Source organism: Mixophyes fleayi, chromosome 3, assembly GCF_038048845.1.
Source record: "Mixophyes fleayi isolate aMixFle1 chromosome 3, aMixFle1.hap1, whole genome shotgun sequence".
In the NCBI taxonomy this organism is placed as follows: domain Eukaryota; kingdom Metazoa; phylum Chordata; class Amphibia; order Anura; family Limnodynastidae; genus Mixophyes; species Mixophyes fleayi.
The window spans coordinates 189,498,780-189,512,610 of record NC_134404.1 but is presented as its reverse complement, the minus strand read 5'-3'; positions in this window follow the sequence as shown (position 1 = coordinate 189,512,610).

Genomic DNA, 13,831 nt, shown 5'->3' with positions numbered 1-13,831 from the left:
TTCCCAGACCCAAGGAAAGATTTGGCCAAATCTCAGAAATTTAAGACTTAGGTAATGCACATGAGCCAACAAATAAAGATTGGCGAGTGGTGTTGAGGACCTGTCTTCCTCCGAATACTGACATACAAAAGTTTATTAAGGATTTAATGTTGGAGGAACATAAGTCCTTAACAGATGATGATAATCAAGAAAATATTAAACGTATAACTCTGCAATTGGGTATATATATTCCAGTAGTAGTGGACTGGAGAAAAATAATTACTATTAAACAAAAAGATAGTGAGACTGCAGCAAATTATTTTGCTAGAGCTCTGACAGCAATGGCCAAATACACAGAGTTATCAGAAATACAGGATGATGTGCACTACATGAAAGTAGCTGTTTCAGTTTTAATGGATGGCCTCAAAGAAAGTTTGAAAATCAGGGTGCAAACCTCATTACCAACTGGAGAGGGATCACAGTAGATGCTCTCAGGGAGTCAGCTATTGAACATGATAAAAATATAAATAGAAAGAAGGAGGCACAAAGTGATAGGTTAATGATGGTAAGTATCCAAGCACTAGATGGACTACACACACAACCACAGTATAAGAACACTCATTGTGAGGAGCGAAGAAAACAAGAGCCAATAATGTGTTTTAGATGCACTAAGACAGCATATTTATCAAGGAACTGTAGTAAAAGAAGAGGGGAGCAGAGGGACAATAGAAGATTTTGGCCACCGAGGAGGAAATCACATACTCACAAAGAAGGCATATGCCAACCTCAGAGATTTTTCAACAGTTGCCCACACACATCATAGCAGCAAATGCTTTGCAGGAGAACAATAGCCAACACTAGGGGTCAGGTCATACCTGTAAGTCTACAACCAGGTATGTTAAGTGATTCTGTGTTAAGTGTAACTGTTCAGGTTTAAAAATAAGTAACATGAATGTTTTGTCTGTTTCTGATACTAACTTTGTTTCATGTGCCTCTTTTGTAGACAAGGACAGACAGCGAAATATATATATTTAGTAATTATGGGGATTGCAGGAAAAGTACAACGTTTTTATTGAAAGACAAGTTAACAGTGGGTCATTGTAACACTTTCCTAATTGCAGTGGCTCATGATAACTTATTTGGCTGAGAATAATTATTTAAAATGAAGTATGTATATACTCTGCTTCTAATGTTGTTTTATGTATTCCAGGAACACACATGGCAGATACAGAGTGTGCGTCACAAAGGGCTATTTTTGCACTTCTCCATTATAGTCAAGAGTCTATCACAAGGTATATAGTTATTGTGATCAGAAGATACCAGGCTTCTTACGAGCTAACGGTGGACAACACTGGATTGGATGGGTGATGTAACTCCCTATTAAACTTAATAAGAATTGGGGAGGGGGTCATAGATTAGTTAATAACTAAGGGGATTAGTGAAATTGTAGAGCCATTTCTCCATAGTACCCAATCCAGCTGCTATTTTGCTGTAAAATCTCCTTCTCTGCTTTTCTGTTATTCTGCAAGTCACTTCAGTATTATTCTTCTTCTTCTTCTTTGCTGTCTTATTTCCCGTTCTTTACATTTCTAACTGTCAGTATCTCATTCTTTTCTTATAAAGAGATACAAAATATATAGACACTGTCCCGAAGGTCCAATACTTGAGTTATTTTATCACCCACGGGACTAAGACGTTTTTGACAATGGACAGAATTAGGGGTACACACATTACACTGACATAGTCATGAAGGTAGCTAAAAGTTTTGTTTTTATGTTTATAGAAGCTGCTGTTTTTCAGCAGGAGTTTTGGTGTCAAAATTTGATTCGTTTTATAGATTGCATGTGGTATCTGCCCTCCTAAATTCTGCCTAAACTACATATGTCTCCTGAACAAAGTGTGCAAAGTGTGCCTCTAGATGCACAAAGGGTGGAAGGAAGGAGACAGGAAACTAGTTGAAGGTGAATTATGCAGATATACATATATGCATGATTGTGTGGAACATTTGATTAAAATTTTTGCCACAAGACCTAACATAAGTGAAAACCTTTAGAAAATGTTACATTTTCATGTTTTATATTTTTCATAGTCAGACAGACGTGTACTGGATATTGTTATAATCGACGAAGGTGCTATAAATAATTGACCCCTTTGCCCTCCTCACTTAGCCAAGTAACTGAACTTGTGGGATTGAGAATGGTTTGTGAGTTGACAGAGGGTAAATCAATTGATATACATTGGTTTTCAGTATTTTCCTAGGATAGGGGGCGACGTTGAGGCGACTGAGGAACTTTTATGACAGTGGCAGGAATGAGTAGAACACACACATTACATGAAGGACTTGTGACATTTAAGGTAAAGCTTACACACATGACTGTACATGACTTTATTAACAGGGTTGACATAGCTGTGAAGTGGGCAGCAGGTTTAAACATGACAACTGACGAATCAATGTTTTTATTTTATTGTTTTGTTTTTAAATTGTAAACACACATGAATCAATTAATATATGAGATTTGTGTTACCTGAAGAAATAGCGGTCTGGAAGGTGAAGGGATGTGGTCAGGAGTCCTCTGGACCCTGGAGAGATGGACAAGGTAGGCCTGTGTATCATCCAGGCCTAGCTGAAGCAGCACATGATCTGACTCAGCTGGGTAAAGAGGGTATGTGCAAGCTGGTAAGAGCATACTGGTGTGCATCAGACGTTTCTTCTCATGCTAGTAGGAAAGCTGCGTCCTGTCTTACTTGATTGAGAGAAAATGTCAGGAAGACAATACCAATAGAGCCAGATGGACAGATGGACTTTCTCCAGGTAAAATAAATCAACTTCATCCAATTGCCACCTTGCAGGATTCTCAAGTATGTACTGGTGTATTGATTAAATATATCTGGTAAAGGTTTATTCAAATATTTCTAATATTGCTGTGTCATATTCAAGATTTTTTTGTTAGTAGATATGGTATCCCTAGAGTTATATAGAAAGTGATAAGGGTATTCATTCTTACTGGTAATAGCTTTTAGATAATGGGTATAATGTATGAGCAGTGATAGTAAGTTACATACTTTTGATCAGCCACAAACCAGTGGGAAAATAGAGTAAATGGTACTAGCTAGAACAAAGTGAATAGAATGATAGTTGAAACTAGATTTGAGTGGCCAGTAGCTTTGGTCATTAGTCCTCCCCACTATCAGAATCACTCCTGGGCCACCTCTTAAATCTGTTACCTTTTGAAAATACTTTTGAATTTCCCTGAGATGAGTTTATAATGGAGAGACTGTTCAAGATCTTGTAAAGAAAAACAAATAGTGAGACAGCAACTAAGGACGTTCAAAGCACTGTCTCCTGATACGTTACACTAACTGTTATGATGTTGGACTGGGAGAGAATGTTGTGGACTGTAATTTCCTACGCTCAAGTTGTTTCACAGATAGGTACCAAGTGTTGATGACCAGCATCACATCCCTAGGAGTAGCAGAGAGACACTTTTACCCATTCCATCCACTGCAGAGGAGTCAACACCCGGAGAAGGTTCCAATTGCACTTGTGAATCTGTTCCGGGAGACCCAAGATCGGAGTGAACAACACCTGAGCCAATGACTTTGCAAAAACTGTTATCCAGCATGGATCAGCAGTTTTTCCTGTTTTTCCCTGTCGTGTGTTTCTCTCATCTCATTCTCTTTTCAGGACAGTCAATTCTTTCAATTGTGAACAGGTGACGGAGGCTGGTTCAGGTAGTGGTATTGAGGAGTTGGGGATGAAGGAGAAGTTGTTAGCACAATCGGTCCAGCTAATTACTTTATTCAATTCAGGGGTAAAGGAAAAATTTGTTAACCTTGGAGCTCGGAGACAGTGTGAGGGCTATCGTCTAAGGCGTATTGTGTCCGCAAGTACTTTGGCCCCATAGTTGAAGAGAGGTGCATCCAGTGATGCCAGTCCAGTAATAATTCGGACTCGAGCAGGCATCCATGAGAATGATTATCATTCTTGGGTGGGTAAAGTTTTAGACCAAACTGATTGCTGGGTGTGTTCTCGTGTGTCTCAGAGACAATATCAAGTAGGACTAGTTCTCTTTCCACTAAATATTTCTGAGGTACCCGAATTATGGGGTGGGAGGCCAGTAGGGGAAAGATAATACAACTAGGACCCTTTGAAGTCTCCCAGTATTTGGCAGGCTGATCACAGTTTCACATACAAAGAAACTTGAATATTGGGAGACTGGGAAGAACGAACAGACAATAGCCCGCCCATAAGTGTTGAAGAAAAACCCGCTGATATTATTAGGGTGTATTTACTAACACAGGTTGAAGGACATCATACATGACATTGTTGACAGACATAGGATGATGTTATTAGTGAAAATGTATTATTTAAATGTCATCTGAGCTAAAAGACATGCTTCGGACATATGACCATGCTAGGCATGAAGAACTTTAGTTGACTATTCTATATTGTTGATACATATTCTATCGTACCTTGTATCCTTCCAGCTAATGTATTACATATGTGGGTGAAGGGCATACAAAAGTGTTGAACTCTGAGCTCCAAAGGTATATGTTCCATAGGAAAAGAAAATTGTTTCTAGGATTGGAACTGTCTTTTATGGTAATTTGACTGATATCCACAGACAGCGTGGTCATACGTAAAGGGGGACATACATTACACAACAATGAAACGTAATACTGAGATCCTGCAATAAAATCTTTAAGGTGATAGTTGTGTCCACTATCAAAGGGTGGAGCTGTCGAAGTCAAATAATTGGATGAATTGAATCAAATTGATTAATGTAATTTTACCGTGCGATTGCGATTAGTACACTGTGTTATGATGCAATCGCACGGATAAATAACACACACATACACTTACACTATCTCTTGCAAATAGTTCACATTAAAATAGGTCCAACTTACAGTCGTTTATAGTCAGATTTAGTAGGATTTATATTTAAATATAATAATGTTAAAAGCACTTTATTGAGATCTAAGGTTCATGATACAGGAAACATATCATCTTTGGTATCATTCTAATCCCCTATTTTATCTTCAGACGTCTGTTTCTATCAGCTAAGAGATCGCACCTTGCGTATGCGAGTTATGGATTATAGGGAATAAATGATCAGAATGGTATTATGTCTGTAATGCAAATAGACCAGTTTGAACCAGCGTTTCGGCGGGAAGATTAGTATGCATCTGTTGGAGAGCTGACCCCCACCCTTGGAGGGCATCGTTTGAACTGACCAATGACCTGCATTTCACTGGACTGTCCTGAAGCCTGGACCAGTGGAAACACGCCAAATCATCTCTATTGTTTTCAATGCAACACCAACTGTATATAGGCAGGAGCTCTGGGACCAACAGACATTCTTTTTGACTACAGACTTCAGGATTGAATGACTGTATGCTGGATCCTGGGCGCCTGCGTATGTAATTGGCTGTACTTATTTTAGTGAATTGTTATTCGTTGTATCCTGCTACTTTTTCCGTTGGAACCACACAAATTGCAGCGAACAATGTTTATTGGTAAGTGATGAAATTAATTTAATAGTTTCATAACTGCAGCGCATCTAGGGGTATATGAAACCTCAGAATTCATTTTGCAGCTGTTTTTGTGGCATGGGTTCGTAAAGATGTATCTGACTTCTGTGTCCTGAGTGTCAGTACCATATTCCCAGGCCTCACTATAAAAGTCCGCTTGTGCAACTACCCTTTGTTAAGGTATACTCGCGAGGGAAAAGAAAGCTGGATCAAAGTTACCCAGAAAGGCTTATAAAGCCGTGGAAAGATACATTAGCTCTGTCAGCTACCCCGGTCCCTCCAGTAACCACTATTTTCTTGGTTTCAAATGTAACAGTAGCCAAAACATGAGGCTAATTTTTTAAGGGGAAGAAATAGAGATATTTGACGGAAGAACTGGGAAATTGGCAATAGCAGGTATCTATGTCCCAATCTGTCTGTCTGATATGCTTTTAAACCCCAGGGAGATTGCTTATATTTGGGAAATGCTTCCCAAAGAGTGTCTTCAGCTGTAGGAAAAGCTGGTAAGGGTCCCTGTGGTATGAATGGAGAGAAAAGGGTGGGCCCATTCATAAGGCCTATTTTGGGTCTTCCAAGTTACTATGTTGTAGTTCACTCTGCTGGTTTTCACAGAAGAGAGGGTGTTGCTGTGTGTTTAGTTAGAAGCCAGACTTTATTTTTATAGCTTGAAAATAAATCTAACTGAGGCTAGTTAAGCCACTGGACTGGTGTGATTTATCTGGCTGAAGTGTGTGAAGAGCAGCTGTCTAACCACAGGAGACTGTACCCTAGCCTGAACTTATAACAATATATAAAACTAATGGAAACAATAGCTGCTCACCTAGTATTGTTTAATTGCCATGACATTTATAAGGCGTAACAATGTTCGTCAACAGTTACAACTGCAAAATGCAAACACTGAAGTGAAGTTTTAATCATTGGTTAAGCGTGTTGGGGGGAATTAGAATCTAATTTTTAACTGTTAGTCATTAACGTTCAGCCCACACTAGCATTAGTCTGTCTTTGCATGTAGAAGGTAGACAAGCAGAGACATCAATTCGGGAAGTCCTTCAAATCTGTGTAAATAGACAATCTTTATTACTCTGTAGTCGTAGCTTGTGTCTAGAGTATATTTACTAAACTGGGAGTTTGAAATAGTGCGGATGTTGCCTATAGCAACCAATCGGATTTTAGCTATCATTTTGTAGAATGCACTTAATAAATGACAGCTAGAATCTGATTGGTTGCTTTAGGCATCATCTCCACTTTTTCAAACCTGCAGTTTAGTAAATCTACCACTATATGTTAGTTTGCAATTCACAGGTAGATAGACTATTATTGTAGGAGTTTACTGAGTGTTATGGTTTTTATAACTCCCTCTAAAATTATGTAAAATTACACTAGTAATTGGGTAATAATATGTGACAATAGTCTCAATGGAGAGTGTTTTGGAATAAGAGCATCCAGGTAGCTACAATAACAAAAAATACCTATTACACTGAATTATGTGTAGCAGTGCACGCAAATGTAAATTTGATAAGAGTCTAGTGAAGCTGAGTTATCTGCTATCTTTTAAAACACTTATAATGAATTAATAAAAGTTAAGTTGTAGCTCCTGTCCTGAGAGGAGATACTGTGTGGCTCTGGCTTCATAGCACACCTCTTTTAATGCTATTTTTTTTACTAGGGTTAACCATTAGAAATGTAGAGGGATTGCTGAAAACAAGACCAGCTTCTCCACCATCACGTCTCCCATCGTCACTAGAGGTCATTTGCGATCTGCAAAATGCCTAAGTCAGAGCCGTAACTAGGGCTGTGCGACAGGGGCGACCGCCCAGGGTGCAACGCTGAAGGGGGCGCAGTTTAGGAATATTTTAGGTTCATTTGGTTAAAATTGAGGGCTAGGGGGGTGGCATTTGACTCTCGACCCAGGCGCTAGATTTTTAAGTTACGGCTCTGGCCTAAGGTGCAGCACAAAATCCTTGGTAATGTACAGCACCTTGATTTTAGCTGGTGTGCCTGCTTAAATCACTGTAATTGGTTATTAGGGGTTAATGTTAATGTTTTATATTTATTTTTAACATTACCATTTATTTTTATTAAAAAAAAGTTTGTTATATGTATACAACTAATATTTTGGAAATATTTTTTATTCAAATTTCCTTAGCGGTCTCTAGGTTCACTTAGCACTTTTACTATTTTTGTGTGCATACTTTGTATATTTAGAAGCAAGTGTTCACCTCTTGTCAATCTGCTTGCCAGTAAATGAACCTTGGGATCTGATACTTTACAAAATATATAGTTTCACAAATATGGAGCATTTAATTCTGGAAGCATAACTTTTGTAGAGTACCGCTGAGCCAGAACTATACCTATTTCACTTGCAATCCATAATACAGTGAATTGTAAATGTAATTATTTCTTGATTATTATGATGGTAATATAATATCTACATTACATATCATTCATAAAAAATCATATATTTTAGTAATATATAAGCCACTATTATCACTTATAGTAATTTTGAAAAATGTCAAAAGTATACAAAGTATGTAGTGTACACTAGGTGGCAATATAAAACCACAATATTTGGGACAGTCTTATCATGCGTTCCACATTATTTAACCATCATAAGTCATCTGTATTTAATAAGACTGGTAAGTAAGATTTATATTTTGTGAGTAAGGAGTTGTGAATGTGGGTGTTTATGTAGGGATTATCAGGCGCGGGCTGGGAGGTATCAGCCCGGGGGGCGCACAGGCGGCCGCATCACATGACACGCGATGCGGGCGCATCATAATGGCGCGGCCGCATCGTGTGTCACGTGATGCGGCCGCCTGTGCGCTGACGCGGCCGCAACGGATGCGGCTGCCGGTAATCTAAAAAAAAATTATTGCATCCACGGCGGGGGACGGGGGAGGCGGCCGGCCCGAACAGTCGCTAGACTGAGCGGCCCGGGTGCCCGCTGCCCCCCCGGTCCAGCCCGCCCCTGGGGATTATTAATTCATGGGTCAATGGTTGATAAATAATGCTTGCTTCAAGTAGCCTAGCAAAATCTGACTATTTCCTTTTACCCATAAAAAACCACACTTAATAACACCCTGAATATAGGCAAAAAGCAGCATTTTCCATAGATTGTAAGCTTGTGAGCAGGGCCTTCTCATCTCTTTGTCTGTTTTACCCAGTTTGTTTATTAGTTTATTATGTTTGTCCCCAATTGTAAAGCGCTACGGAATATGTTGGCGCTTTATGAATAAATAATGATGATTTTCCCCACATACTGCATACCTTTTCTTGTGTCACATGGGTCTGCCCTCTACTTTGACCCTTCTCTCTTTTATGCCTCTCTGAGTCTTTGTTGTCTTCCCCATAGTCATTATTTGCTTTGTTCTTCCATTTGCCTCATACCAGTCATGTGCCTCTTCTCTATTTCCATTCATTTTTAAATATACTGATTCTATCTGTGCCTGAACCCCACTGCCATGTCCCATACTCGTCATTGGCGGTTTTTACTGTCTAGCCAAAAAGTTATTTTCGCTACTTAGTTTAACCTGATAGCATTAGGTACATATTGCAATGGTGGGAGTTAAACATAGACACAAACCTGCAAATTTCCAACTCCTGCAGATTGACAATGTACAATAAAATGTACAGGCTATATGCACTCTGCTAGAGAATGCATATAACTAACAATTCTATTATGAGTTATATTTTACACATTTACTTCCCACCTCTTCCCAAGAAAATGTGTTAGGCTCTAAATGTCCTTTTTGTCACAGACAAATAAGCTGCCACTAGTCATCCTATTAGAGATGCTTGAACTTTTGAAACTTGTTTGAATCAACCCAGTTTGATGACTTAAAATTTTTGGCTACAACAATGTTAAAAATATGTAGAACATTTTAAGTTTCAAAAACAAACCACCGTGGTGTGTATATTATGACTGCAATATTTAATTCATCATTAATCCTCATTCAGCTTCTCTAGACATTTAAACAACTTAGATATTAAGGATTCTTTATTTTTTATATACCGATAGCTGAATCGACAAATTAAACTTGCATAGCTTTTACTAGAAGGTTTGCTATCCCATGTTTAAATTTAGCCTAGTTAAATTATTTGTGACTTCTTAGAAGCGACACATGATCTGTAATGATCATGTAATGCCATTCCCAAGTTCTGTGTATGATTCATGTAACAGGTTGTGAAAAGATCATGATAAATCAAGTTTCTAAGGACCTCAGTTTAACTTTACTTTTTTGTTAGGAATTTACTATATAGATATACTGTATAATGACACTAAGTTATTTGAATGTTGTCTTAGGACCAAGTTCCCATCTTTGCACTTTGCATGACATACTGGTTTTAAAACTATACAGTTTATTATCATTTGTAATGTCAGTTCAAAGCATGTAAATGTATGTAAATAATAAAATAAAACTCCTTTTATCCAGTGGGCCTATACCCATCTGTGTTTTTTATATAAATTTAAAACAGCCAAGGACTTGAATGTGTTGTGGTGGTCGCTTAATGATTGCTTCCAGAAAGATCTGTAGGTGACCTTATCTTCAACTAATGACTCTGCATCAAAAAATATAAGGACACACCTGCTATCTCAGCATCTTATGTTCCTGAAACCCAGTGTGGAGGTGTGCCCGCTGCAATGCCCTGGAAGAGGGTGAAGACAGAAGAGAAGATAGACCCCAGGCTTACCCAGCCTGGGGTCCAGCAGCGGTAAGTTTCTGTCCTTTCTGTCAGGTCCCGGCAGCAGAGGGCAAGTGAACCAATCAGAGCTCACTCTCCCCTGTTGGCCAATGCTGGCTCACCTCAGGTCGTTTGAATTGTTGGCACCACGGTGAGCCAATCAGGGCTCACGGCGACGCCTGGTGGCGGCGTGACGGCAGCTATATAAGCCGCCGGGCTGCTTCGGTGAAGCAGTCAGAAGAGGACATTGTGGCACGTCCAGCAGCGAAGAAGTATGAGACGCCGGCGGAAGTGGCAGGGAGACCTTGTAAGGGCTAGGAGCTAACCTGCCATGAGAAGAGGATGGCGTATCAAGAAAGAAAGACGCTGGAAGAAGCGCTCGCCAGGAAGAAGGCAGAAGACGCCGGGATCAAGTAAAGGAAGAAATCACCGTGGGAAGCTCTTGTAAGGGCTGAGTGTGCCCCCACCAAGAAGACAGTGGGGACCCCAGTGCCGAAGAGGAGATGCGATGCTGCCAGCTGGAGAGTCTGGAAGACCCCAAGACGCAGGGGCAAGCAGAGTGTCCTCCGCGGAGCAGGTGAGTATAAAATATTATAATTAGGTCGGGCACAAAGCCTGTGGGCACAATTTGGGCACTAGGCCCATGGCACAAGTGTGCACAAGGCCCTGATTCAGTTAGGCCTAGGCCCTTGTGGTTAGAGGGACATTAGGTTCCCTAGGTTGGTTAGGGCAGTAGGCCGTTACAGTTTATAGTAGGGCAATAAGCCCTTATGGTTATAAGTGTCACGATAATGACCTTTAGAGGATGTCACTGCCTGATATTGATGCAACTAATCTGGGAGGTGCGGAGTCTAATGCACCCACGGTATTCACCAGGGACCTGCACAAGGAGGTATGGGCTTGGCTGCGTGTGGTGCACAGGTTGCGGTTCTCCCAGTTAGTAATCAGGCTGGCGGGAGAAACAGGAACTGTCGTGCGATCCGGGTCAAAAATCCAAACGTTGGCGCAGTACAAAAGGGTGATCCAAAGGACATGTCAGAGTCTAGCAAGGGGTCAAATTCCAGGTAACAACAAAGCCAAATCACAGGGCAGAGAATAGTCAGGAATGAAGCCAAGGAGAGAGGAACCGAAGAACTATATACAGGAGGAGGCAGGGAACAGAACGTTGGAGCTGGTGAAATCAATACCCTGGCACCAGATTCATGGAGGGAGGTGCCAGAAATACCTGATGGTGGCCCCTGATTGGTGGCAGTGGATTTCGGTGGTCAGATGCACTTGACCGCCTATAAAGTGAGGGAAAAAGTGTCCCGTTGTCTAGTTGTTAGGCAGGATCAGTTACTGCTAAGGCGCATGGTGTGTAAAAGTCACCAATGCTCTGCTGATTCCATAGCTGAGGTGTTCCAAACTTCCACTGGCATTAATGTAAAAAGTGTGCCGCGGGAGCTTAGTGGAATGGTTTTCTATGGCTGAGCAGCTGCATGCAAGCCTCACATCACCAAGACAAAGTCTAATGAAGTGGTGTAAAGCACACCGGACTTTGAAGCAGTGGAAACATGTTCTGTGGAGTGACGAATTATGCTTCTCTGTTTGGCAGTCAGATGGGCAAGTCTGGGTTTGGCGGATGCCTGTAAAACGTTAACTGCCTGACTACATTATGCCAACTGTGAAGTTTAGTGGAGGAGGGATAATGGTATGGGGCTGTTTTCAGCGTTTGGGCTAGGGCTCTTTTCTCAAGTGAAGGGCAAACATAATACTTCAGTATACCAAGTCATTTTGGACAATGCTGTGCTTCCAACTTTGTGGAAACAGTTTGGAGAAGGCACTTTTCTATTCCAACATGACTGTGCCACAGTGCACAAAGCAAGGACTACAAACGTATGGTTTGATGAGTTTGGTGTGGAAGAACTTGGCTGGCCTGCACAGAGCCCTGACCTCAACCCCATCGAAAACCATTGGGATGAGATGGAATAGAGATTGCGAGACATTCCTTCTCATCCAACATCAGTGCCTAACCTCATAAATGCTCTACGGAATGAATGGGCACAAATGCCCACAGAAATACTCTAACATTTTGTGGAAAGCCTTCCAAGAAGAGTGGAAGCTGTTATCGATGCAAAAGGGGGACCAACTCCATATTAAAGTATATGTATTTGAATACAACGTCATTACAGTCCCTGTTGGTGTAATGGTCAACCGTTCTAAAAATTTTGTCCATATAGTGTATATATATTATAGCTGAAGTACCCTGCATTGCCTTGGTTTAAATCTTCAAGTTAATTTTAGTTATCAATGAGATGGATGTAACTGTCAACCTTTTAAAAATAATTAAATAATGAAATCAGCATAGCAGCTCAGAGCCAGATTTAGACCTCATGGGGCCCTAGGCAAGAGAGTAGTTTGGGGCCCCCCTCCCTGACACAATCCATAGCGCTTTATTATATTTATTTATTATATTTATTTAGCATAGCATATACCCCTATAGTTGAGTAGTGGAGTAAGCTATGTGCCGCTTAGTAGTGTGGGTGTGATGTTAAAGGGGGCATGGCCATATTATTGGGACGTGGCTTGCATAGTTGGGGCCATGACTTGCAAGTGAAAAAAGCTAGGCCACCCTCCTACAGAAAAAACCTGCATTGCTGTGTACACCATGGGCAGAATTGTGCAGCGCCTGCCCACCGGAGAGTGACTTATGTCCCAGCAGTCCTAACTTTCAGGACAGCAAGACAGTGACCTAAAAGCAGCATTTTTAGTGGAATATATGTCATTTCAGTTAGTTTTTAATTTTGCAAATATTTGTTTTGTGTTGTAACTGAATCTTGTAGAAGATTCTGCTGTTTTATTACTATTGTATGTATTTGTAAGTAAATCATATTTCCAAGTGAATTTATAATATTATTGTCTTGGACTCTGCATAGATTATTTTAAGGAGAGCTCAACTTCCCCCTAAAGAAGTTCCTACACATACCATATGTTTCAAATAACATGTACATCACGCTGCTTCTCCTACATCACTGCTGCCACTTATTACTGTCCTTCTCCTCACACTGTGCCCTCCTTAATTTTGTTCCACCTTCTCTTGTTTGTTTCCATCACTCTGTGCCCTCCAAGATTTTGTTGCTTTTCTCTTATTTCATTCACTCTATGAATGCATAATTTTGTTTCCCCTTCTCTTGTTTATTTCCCTCACTCTGTGCCTTTCAAAGTTTTGTTCCCCTTCTCTTGTTTATTTCCCTCACTTATGTGCCATTGTGCCTCCGTTATTTTACTTATCTTTCTATTGCCTTTTTCTCTTCTGTTTTCTTCTTTTCTAGTCTTCTGGTCTTTCTCTCTTCTTTCTTCTCTATCGCACTGTTCCTCAGTGAGTCCTCAATGAATATGTCGTCGGGCATGATGGCATTCAGTGAAACAGATAAAGAACAAAAAGTTGCGCAGAATCTCCTACTATTTACTCGATGGATCAATGAGGATAGATAAAACATATAAAATAAGTGCACAATATATAATGCAATAAAAAAGATCAATTGAATAGATGTTCAAGCCACAGTTAAACCACAGGTGTTGATACAGATAATGTAATATAATTTTATACTCATAAATATCCCTTGAGCCTGAGATGGTAATTGATATATAATATTAT